This window comes from Elaeis guineensis, chromosome 14 (assembly GCF_000442705.2).
Source record: "Elaeis guineensis isolate ETL-2024a chromosome 14, EG11, whole genome shotgun sequence".
Taxonomy (NCBI): Eukaryota; Viridiplantae; Streptophyta; class Magnoliopsida; order Arecales; family Arecaceae; genus Elaeis; species Elaeis guineensis.
This window is the reverse complement of record NC_026006.2, coordinates 54,625,738-54,635,496: the sequence shown is the minus strand read 5'-3', so window position 1 is coordinate 54,635,496 and position 9,759 is coordinate 54,625,738. Positions and strand designations below refer to the sequence as shown.

The window sequence follows — 9,759 nt, the reverse complement described above, 5'->3', positions numbered from 1 at the left end:
TTCCATTTAAATGGCAGAGGCTAGAGCCTTGCGATAGTAGTTCACCTTTTTGGGGAGTAGTTTGGAGAGTGCATGCTCTCCCTAATGATTCCTATCCATAGCAGCTTGGACACTAGGATCTAGAGATCTTTCTGGACTCCGAGAGCAGTGATTGCTGACCTCTATCGACTGTACTAGGGGGAGCTTATCTGCAGACGACTGGATACAAGGTGGACTTGGAGGATTGGAGTACATCCGAGGGTGAGCTATTTCTGTTGGTGGCTTGGGGTCAACTTCTGACTAGATCTATTATGAGGGATAGAGGCATAGACCTCCACTCTGCCTACTCATCATGTGGATTAGGAGATGGGATAGTGGAGCACATCCTCTTTTTATGTTTGAGGGTCAGATAGGTTTGGTACCTTGTGGGGCTGCATCAGCTGATTGTTCAGGCCAAGGCTCTAGTTCAGTTATTCTTGGAGTTTCTATGGTGGAGCACTTAGGGTGATGAGACTACGGTGCTAGACATCGAGTGGTCTATATTGCCCACCCTATCTGGCTGTCTAAGAATAGCATGGTTTTTAAGTCCAAGAGATGTTCGATGAGATTTATTTTTGGAGAGAGTCCTCTCCTAAATAGCGGAGTTGATTGAGGTGACCTCGAGGTCCTTGGATATCTGGGACGGCCGTCTTGCTCAAGTAGCGATCCGATGGGTTGTTATTATTACTTGGGAAACCCCTCCACTGATGTACCTCAAGATTAGTTTTGATGGTAGCTTCAAAGATGGGTGAAGAGGCATCGGTTTTGTGATCTATGGGTCTGATTCCAGACTTCGAGCCCATGGTACTTAAAGCAGAGCTTCAAGCTGCCTGGATGGGGATTGCATACAAGTGGCAAACTCTGCGAGCCGACCACTTGGTCATTGAAGAAGATTTTGCTACGATGACAATTTGGATCTAGGGATGTGCACAAGAAGATGCCACTCACCCCTTTTGTAGGACATTTCGAGACTGTTGTCGAGGTGCATAGCTCTAGTTACCGACATGTCTTTCGAGAGGCAAATACTATAGTTGATTGGTGGCTACTTTTGTTGTGAAGTACTCTCGAAACCTTCTTTGGACGGATGTGAGGGCGGCTCCAAGGCCACCCAGGGACATTTTGTTTTCTCATTTTTTTTGAAAGAATCCACACTAGATTTGTATGAGCTCTTCATTTTTACCAAAAAAAAATAAAAAATAAATTGGAGGCCCAGAAGATCGGTTTAAAGGCAGAATTTTATATCTATAACCAAGATTCGGTTGACGAGCAGGTTGCTTTAAACTATTTATCTAGTAATGTCTCGTTAATAATATAAATGTCCTGTTATCTTTTTGCCTCATAACCTACACCTTGAAGACGTATAAATTACCTATAAGAAGCATGATCTTTCCTTTTTTTTAAAAAAAAATGAAAAGAAACTAAATATGCAGTCTTCTCTTCTTGTAGACTTTCAGACTTAAGACAAGTGTCTTAGTTTTGTTGAAATAAAATAATGAAGGAAAATGTACTGGCATTTTGGCTACTAACGTAGGGATTAGGGAACTTGGCCGGAAATGGGCTTGGACTATTTTGATCAAATTTGAGTTGGGCTTGGCTCTAAAACAAAGATAAAGCCCGACTAAAAAATTTGGGGCGGGGTTCTGATCAGCTCAAGTCTGAACCTGGTAACTAGCCAGAAGCAGGCTGGGTTGTTTAAGGCTCGAAGCCTGAACCTGGTAACTAGCCAGAAGCAGGCTGGGTTGTTTAAGGTCTAGTCAATCCTAACCTAACCTGACCAAACCCAGACATTCGATCCAACCCGACCACCCCTACCTAAACATAATCCTCACCCTCTGCCACACTTGTTCTCTCACCATTCACACCCAATAATTCCCAACTACGCCCATGCCGTTTGATTGTTCCCCCCTCTCTCTGGAAGAGATCGAGCACACCAAATCTATTGTTTCCACTAATGGAGAGGGTCCAGATGTTGTCCTATTTAATGCCCGATAAACATGAAGCCAAAAATGAAATTGTTCGAGCCCTCTTTGTTACAAGACAAGGCCAATCATGCTGTCAAAATCGTACAGCAGATGGTGAACAAGCAAAAATGTCCCTGGATTGTTCTCCCCCCACTGAATATGTTTTTGTTTCCCTAGTTGAATAGAAAACATGTTCAAGGGACTCCATTGTTTGATGTCTTGGTTTTGCGGTCAGAATTGATCAAGTATCCTTGATGGGTGCTTAAGAGGGAATCCATTATGCTGGGGGAACAGTCGGCAATAGTTGCTGACTAGATCCAGAGTCAGACCAGAAGAATCTTGCCTTCCCCCTACTGAAAGATGCTGGGGCATTGGTGAATGAATGTACTTCCTTCGTAGCCAGACATGTATATTGGAAGGTGAACAGGATAGCAGAGGGGATTGTCTTTTTTGTTGTGGAGCACTCCGTTGAAGCCTTAAGAATGGATTGGATGTTGACCCAGCATTGCTGAGTGATGTTTTATTTTCTGACTTTCTGGAATGTAGTCACGCTAGATTGGTGCGAATTTAATCTTCTGATTTTTGGGTTTTTAGGGTTTTAGCGTCTCCGATAGGTTCTGTAGAATGGAGGAGGGTTGAGCATTGGCGGTGGATCAAAGAAGGCAATTAAGCTCCAAGAGACTAGTCTTATTGATCCTCACCTTTTCATCGGTCAAGTCGAACTAGGCTTTGCCAAAAGCTTAACACGGTTTATGTAGGCTCAAGCCCACCCTGACCCAATCTGTGGGCTTACTTTCCAACGCAAACCCGACATTTGCTCAAGCCCATCCTTTTTTTTCTAATTTAAAAATGCAAAAATATTTAAAAATACTTAAAAATGCTAAGTATGAATAACTAACTATTTTCAATAGCAATTTTATTGCTCAATAAATAAAATAAGGTACTCTAAGATTCTAGATGTTCTTTCATGAAGCTTATATATTAACAAAACCTAGGTTAAAAAATTTTAGTTAAATTGGATTTCCATCCTCAAGCATGAATTTGGCATGTTTAATAAACGAGTTTATTTTGTACACTAGATCCCGTTCATTGGTCCTAAAATGCCTACCCAAAAGGCCTTATACTTTTAATATGTTCATTTATTTTTTCTAAAATTTTATGAATATTATATAAAATTAAATAAAATTATAAATATAATCAGATATGCAGATTAATTATCTATTCATATCTATACTTATTTTTTCTTTTGATGGTTACAGATATAGATATGGATATGAATATTAGTCATATACTTAAATTTTTATTTATATTTGAATATATTCGGATATAAAACTCTGAACGGATGTTATCCTACCCATTTTTATCCTTTGCTTTTTTTTTTTTTTTTTTTTAAGATTCTTGGTTTTTTTTTTAAGATTCTTGGACAATTATCCCATGGCTAAAAGGTGTCAAATCACTCAAACAGGTTTCAAGGCAACTAAGGCATCAGGATCCTGTATCTCCACGAATTGCAACCAGCTGTCCCTGCAGCAGTCCACATTTTCGGGAGAGAGATCAGAAGCTGATTCTGTGAATCTTTGGGCTTAGAGAATAGGATGAGAGATAATGGCATGGCTTAGACATCCATGTAAATCCTATTATCAAACTCTTGTTCTACAGTACTTAGTGTCGCATTTTGATAATGGCTAGGATCTATTTTTAGTTCGAGCAAACTAGTGAGAGAATGCTTTGCGAAGACCAAGAGATAGGTTGTTGCATCATGAGAGTAGGCCCTTGCAAAACTATTTGTACCATAAGTGTGTGGAATCTATTTTGGAAGGATCATCATCCTTACCAGAATGATATTCTAACTTATATCATTTTGCATTCATAAAGACTGTGGTTGCAGAATAAGTTAATCCATGCTCAGTAGTTTTTTTTTTTTTTTCAAAATGAAGAAACCATGCTAAGTAGTTTCACTTGCTCTAAATCCTCTCTGTTCTAGAATAAACTACTCCCACCAGGAGGGTGGAATAATATACTTTGTTTAGATTTCTAAAAGTAGCTTTAGAAGTTTTTCAAGTGTTTGTTTTGCTGTCAAAGGAAATTTGGTTAGATTTTTGACCTTAAATGGATTAAAGAGCCTTTGTTCTATTCAACCCTCCCTTTACCTTGCAACAAATGCAGCCAAAGTACTTGAACCAGCTCCTCCAAAAGGGGTGGTCGTTCATTTAGTCATGTAGAAATAGTTGCAAGCATCCAGATTACTGTTTTTTTTTTTGGGTAAAAATATATATTCTTTGCCATCTAGATAGAATATACTAGAAGAGAGTGGACAGCATTGCACTCTCATATTCATGAAGCATAAAGATGGATAGTTCTCGAAGAAAAAAAATTGAGAGCCCATAGACATGAAGTCAAGGAAGCTTATGGAAGGTTTAATTAAGTAGAATGTATTAGAAACCCTTCTTTCACTTGTAAAAGAATGAAGGCATCTAATCTATAACCCTTTATGACCGAAGAGGAATCGGATCCCTGATCTTGAGAGATAACTTAAGGAAAAATAGAATCGACCAACTGAAAAAGGAAGCCTTTACATGTCAAAGGTAATGCACTCTGAGCTTTCTTCACCACTAAGAAAGCTCTAGGCTTGTAGAGTGGATGGCCATTCAACATATATAGATTTTGACACTAGGAGGAAGGAAGCATCACTGAATAACTCCCTTTCACACAATCCCTTTTAGAAATCATAGTAGTATATGTCCATATATAAGGTTAAGTTCATCTATATCTATGCATACAACTTAGCTCACGCCAGAATCGAAGCACAAAAAACCACATAACTGCCTGCTGCTTCTCCGCCACTTCCTTGATGGACTCAGTAGCTCAAGGAACCCAACCTCCACCAGGTCTCTCTCTCTCTCTCTCAAGGAACACACACACACACACATACTCTAGTTCAAGGGATGGAAGACAAGAAAATTTTTTCTTCTACTACTGATCTTGGGCTTTGTTTTATGAGTGCAAAGGGTACCCAAGTGATCCGGGGGCACCGAAGAACAGGACAGGCAATCCCCGTATCAAGAAGAAAGGCGACAGAGGGTTCATTGAAGGATGGTAAGCTCATACACTGCTAGTTAATGGTAGAGATTTCAGCAGCAGTTTTCCGAGGGTTTAAGGGATAGTTTTGGCGAGTGCTAAAATCACTTGTCAGGGTGGTGGATCACAACTTAGTTGTGGTCACCCTTCCAATCCATCAAATTATAGCACTTCTGGGCATCAGGACAAAGTGTAAAATCTCTAGACTTTATATTTTTCAAGGAAAATTTTTAAAACATGAGATAATTAATTTTTCTATATGTAAATTATTCTAAGGTTGTTCCATCGTGATTTGATTGTCATGAACTTGAAATACATAAATAGCCCCTCTGCATGTACGAGTAAAATCTCACTCTCCCCAGACCTTGCAACAACGGGAGGCTCATGCATTGGAATTCACATATTTTATTATGATATATATGTTGTATTTTGTTATAATATATATGTTGTTGACCCAAAATTCTATACTCTCCTTGCTTATTTGCTTGATGGTCAGTTTATGTAATATTTTACCTACATAAACCTAATAGCTGATTTAATTTGAGATTTTCTTTTACTCTTTTTTTTTTTTTCTTTCTTTTTGAGATAGAAGATTTTCCTAGGTCGATAAGAACCCAAGAAATCAAGATTTGTCACAACCGCTCGTAGGTACTTCTAACATCCTATATAAGGATAGAATATGGAAGGATATTCACTCCTTAGAACAGAACAAAGTTGGCCAAAAGAAAAGAGGGTCATAGGACAACAAAATATTATTTGCGTATGATAAGTCGGCGTTTTCTGCATAACATCATCAGATTTAGTGCCTACATGCAAAAATTTCAAGCAACAAGCATATATGCCAAAAATTTTGATTTTGCTTTTACAAAGAGAGAGATTTGCTTCAACATAATTAACTGAGATATTTATTAGATGGCTTCGGCCTCCTTTTCCCTAAAAGAAAATGCTTACATGTAGATTTGCTTAGGTCCATACCCGGCCCACATGCTTTGCAGGATATCTCCTAATTTTTCAGGGAAAGGATGGAAATTGTCATTTTCTTACTATTCAATCTATGTTATTATCCTTTAGATAAAACCATCATGTTGTCTATGTTGACTGAAGTTTGCTATATCAAACCAATAAAGATTTCTTTTTTGATTCTTTGGAGTTGAATTCCTTATATATTCAAGAATTTTTTGCTGTTCCTAGCTCAGGCTAGTTTGCTACTTAAGGAGACTCGAGATGAATTTTAAGAATTTGATGAGTAGCTAGAGAAGGTCTTTTGATAAAAGCATTAGTGGTTGTCAAGTCCTATAAACATGCAATGCATTGTTCAATTGCATGTCGGATAGATGGTTTCATATTCATAATATTATGCATTTCTTACATTACACATCATATATCCTTCTAATTCTACCTCAAAAATGTTTTAACTAGTTTTTTGGGGAATAATGCTTTAGTATGACACTTGTTTCATACTGCAATACGGAAGGAAACTCCTTTGTATCAATTTATGAGATATGATGTCTTCACAAGTTTAAGTGGCATCCTTTTTAAACTCTCTCTCTCTCTCTCTCTCTCTGCAGTCTTGCTGCACTTTGTTGTTGTTGGATATGTGAAACCTGCTTCTGATGAAGAGTGGAGACAAATCAGACGAGACACAAACTATAAGAGCATTACAAACGGATAATAGGAGTATCACATCGTGCTTTTCAATGGATTGTAATCTTATGTTGATGTAATAATCAAGCCAAGGACTTGCATATATTTGCTCCATTTGAGAGTTTGGTTTGTAACTCTTTTTTCTAGTGTATCATCCAGTATTAGAAACTACCTGTCTATCTTTCTCCTATTTGCTTTGTTCGGTGGATCTTCCAATCCCCTTTTTTTTAAAAAAGAAAGAAATTTCCAAACAGAAGTGCAACAAGGGTGCAACAATGAAAATAAAAAGTGATCAGCAATAAAACAATTTAAATAGAATGTAGAATACAATTGATTAATATTTATATAGATTATTGCAGTTCAAATAGAAAAAGAAGATGTATCCATAGTATTATTAAGCAAATTTCCATGCAATTAATTCAAAAAGGACAGGATAGATGAAAGAAGTAAAACGTCATTTCTCTTTTCCATTCAACAAACCCCCAACATATAAAGAATTAAAAAATAAAAACCTCTCAATAAAACATTCTCTTTTTTTGGAGACTCCTTAATAAAACATTCCCTTTTTTTGGAGAAAAATAAATTTACTAAATGCTCTAAACAATTATATCTTAGCACGACCATCTGAACAAGAACTTGAACAAGAACTTGAAGGCACGTAGGAAAACAAAAACTAGAAAATACAATTTTAAACCTTTGAATGATGATTCTCACTCCATGGAACGAGCCATAATTCAATATGGGAAGAAAAATTGAGGCAATTTTGATGAGATGAACTAGTCAAAAGACATCTAGGCATTGATCATGAAGTAAGAACAACAGTTGCTACCATTACTCCTCAATACAGTAGTGTTGACTTCAAAGTAGGGCTAAAATCAGATTGGATATGAAATGAATCCTAGTATATTCATATCTATACTTATTTTGTTTGATGAATACAAAAACGGTTACGGATGTTAGTTGGATGCAGAAGTTCATTTTCATATTTGCTATAAATGTATATGGATGCAAATTGGATATTTGAAGTGGGAATATAAATAGAGATATATGTTGGATAATTAAATTTTATGATCACAAAATCAAAGATATTTCTAAGCAGATGATAAATCAAGTTAACAGCTTATTAATATGATTATTTATTTCTCATAAAAATTCAATAGTGTTATATAAAATTAAATAGAATTAAAAATAGAATTGGATATTCGGATGCAAATTGAATAGTTGTTTATCTATATCCATATATATTTTTCTTCGATTGATATAAATACAGATACGGATATTAGTCTGATGCTTAAATTTTTATCTATATCTGAATAGATTCAAATATAAAAATAGATCTGAATAGATATTATCTGATTCATTTTCATCTCTACTTCAAAGTTAATAAAGGTATCCACACTAATAGGAGGTGAGGAAGAAGGAGAAAGGTGCCCATGCTTTCTTTTTTTTTTTTGTTTAGGAACTAAACAAGCTTCATTAATTTCTTTCCTTAACACATTGCTTACTATGGAAAAAACCTAAAGAGAATAGGTAAACTTTCATTCCTTCTTCGACCTTAATCTTTAATTTTTTTCTCTTTTTTCATCCACTTCTTTTTTTAAGCTCTGTATATGCTTCTTGCTCATATGAAAAATCCATTCACAAAATATATTAGAAGATATATTTATTAAAATATTCTTTGATTTGATGTCTAAATAAAAACTATGGCTGAACTGACATAATGTGAAAATTCTTGCTATTATATAATGTAAACTACCAGTCTCTGAATCTTTAACAATCTATTTGAACACTTCTTTGTCTTTAATAATTAATTATGTCCATCAGACTAGCCAGATATTAGTAAAGAAAAAATAGTGATGGACATTTGATTAACTAGACATCAACCCCCTAATGATATTGTTGGAATTATGTACTAATTTAAATATGCCCGTCTTGGCTTAGCTTTCTCTTCCTTCTTTATTTGGCAAACAAATATAGATGGTATATTTATCATTTGATAAAAATTTTGAAATATCTTATTTGTGAGAGTATATTATCATTTGATATAAATTTTGAAACATTTTAATTTTGAGTCTCCTCAAAAAATATATCTTTCTTTGGATCATTTACGATTGTAAGCCTAATAGTCTAGTTCCATGTAGATTGGGTTGATCCAGAATCATCTTATTAGATTTTCTAGGTCAAATCAAATCAAGATCAGTCCAAATACAAACAACCATTAACATGTACAAATCAGTTACACAGTCAAATATTGAATATATCATACAAGAAAGGGATGATAAACGACATGTGAACATTTTTTACCTAAAATAAAAAACAACAACAACAACAACAACATGTGAACATAATTGGCAATCCATTTTGCAAAAGTTTATCAACAAAAATGTATCTTTAGCTCAATAAGGGTCGAACACGGTACGAGGCATTAGTTTCAAATTGGTTTGGGCTTGGATTGCATATCTTGGTGATGTAAACCCAATCTATATTTGAAACATACCATATTTTCAATCCAAGTCTCATCCGAAATGGATTACATGTGGAACAGGCTAGGACTTTCAACTTAGCTCTAGATCATAGGCAAGTCCATCCAATTGTTTTTTAGATTGCATTTGATGCATCATCAGCCAATCTTAGAAGATAATGTGGATTGTCTTTAAGATAAATTGCAATCATTAAATTATCAGTAATGTTGATTCCTATTTTTGGTACATATAGGTAATATTGCAATAAAATTACTGAAAATCTTGGTTGATATGTTTGGCATGACACTTAGATTACTTGTAATGTGAAATTAAATTTTTAAAATATCCTTAGTAATTTTGTCCTGGTGCTCTTCTTTCACCCTGATGAGAAGCGATGGGAGTAGTGTGGGTGTGGTGGCGGCACAGAGAAACGGTGAGTTGGTGAGTGTAGGCAACCGCAAGCATGAGGGGAGGGGGAATGGAAATCCACAATTGCCGCTGCTTCTTATGAGAAGAAGAAGAAGTACATCTCCATGTGGACCGCCGGTCTAAGCCATCCATTTTTCCCACTTATTCCCACTGGTATGCCTCCTTGG

General features: G+C 35.8%; 1 long non-coding RNA gene across 1 annotated transcript; it reads left to right on the top strand.

Annotated features, from left to right (window-relative positions):
• The first annotated feature begins 4,655 nt into the window (after window positions 1–4,655).
• On the top strand, window positions 4,656–6,872 carry LOC105057642 (uncharacterized). The gene is made up of 3 exons (XR_834009.4): window positions 4,656–4,867; window positions 4,988–5,075; window positions 6,626–6,872. It is a non-coding gene; the product is annotated as an uncharacterized lncRNA (long non-coding RNA).
• The last annotated feature ends 2,887 nt before the right edge of the window (window positions 6,873–9,759 follow it).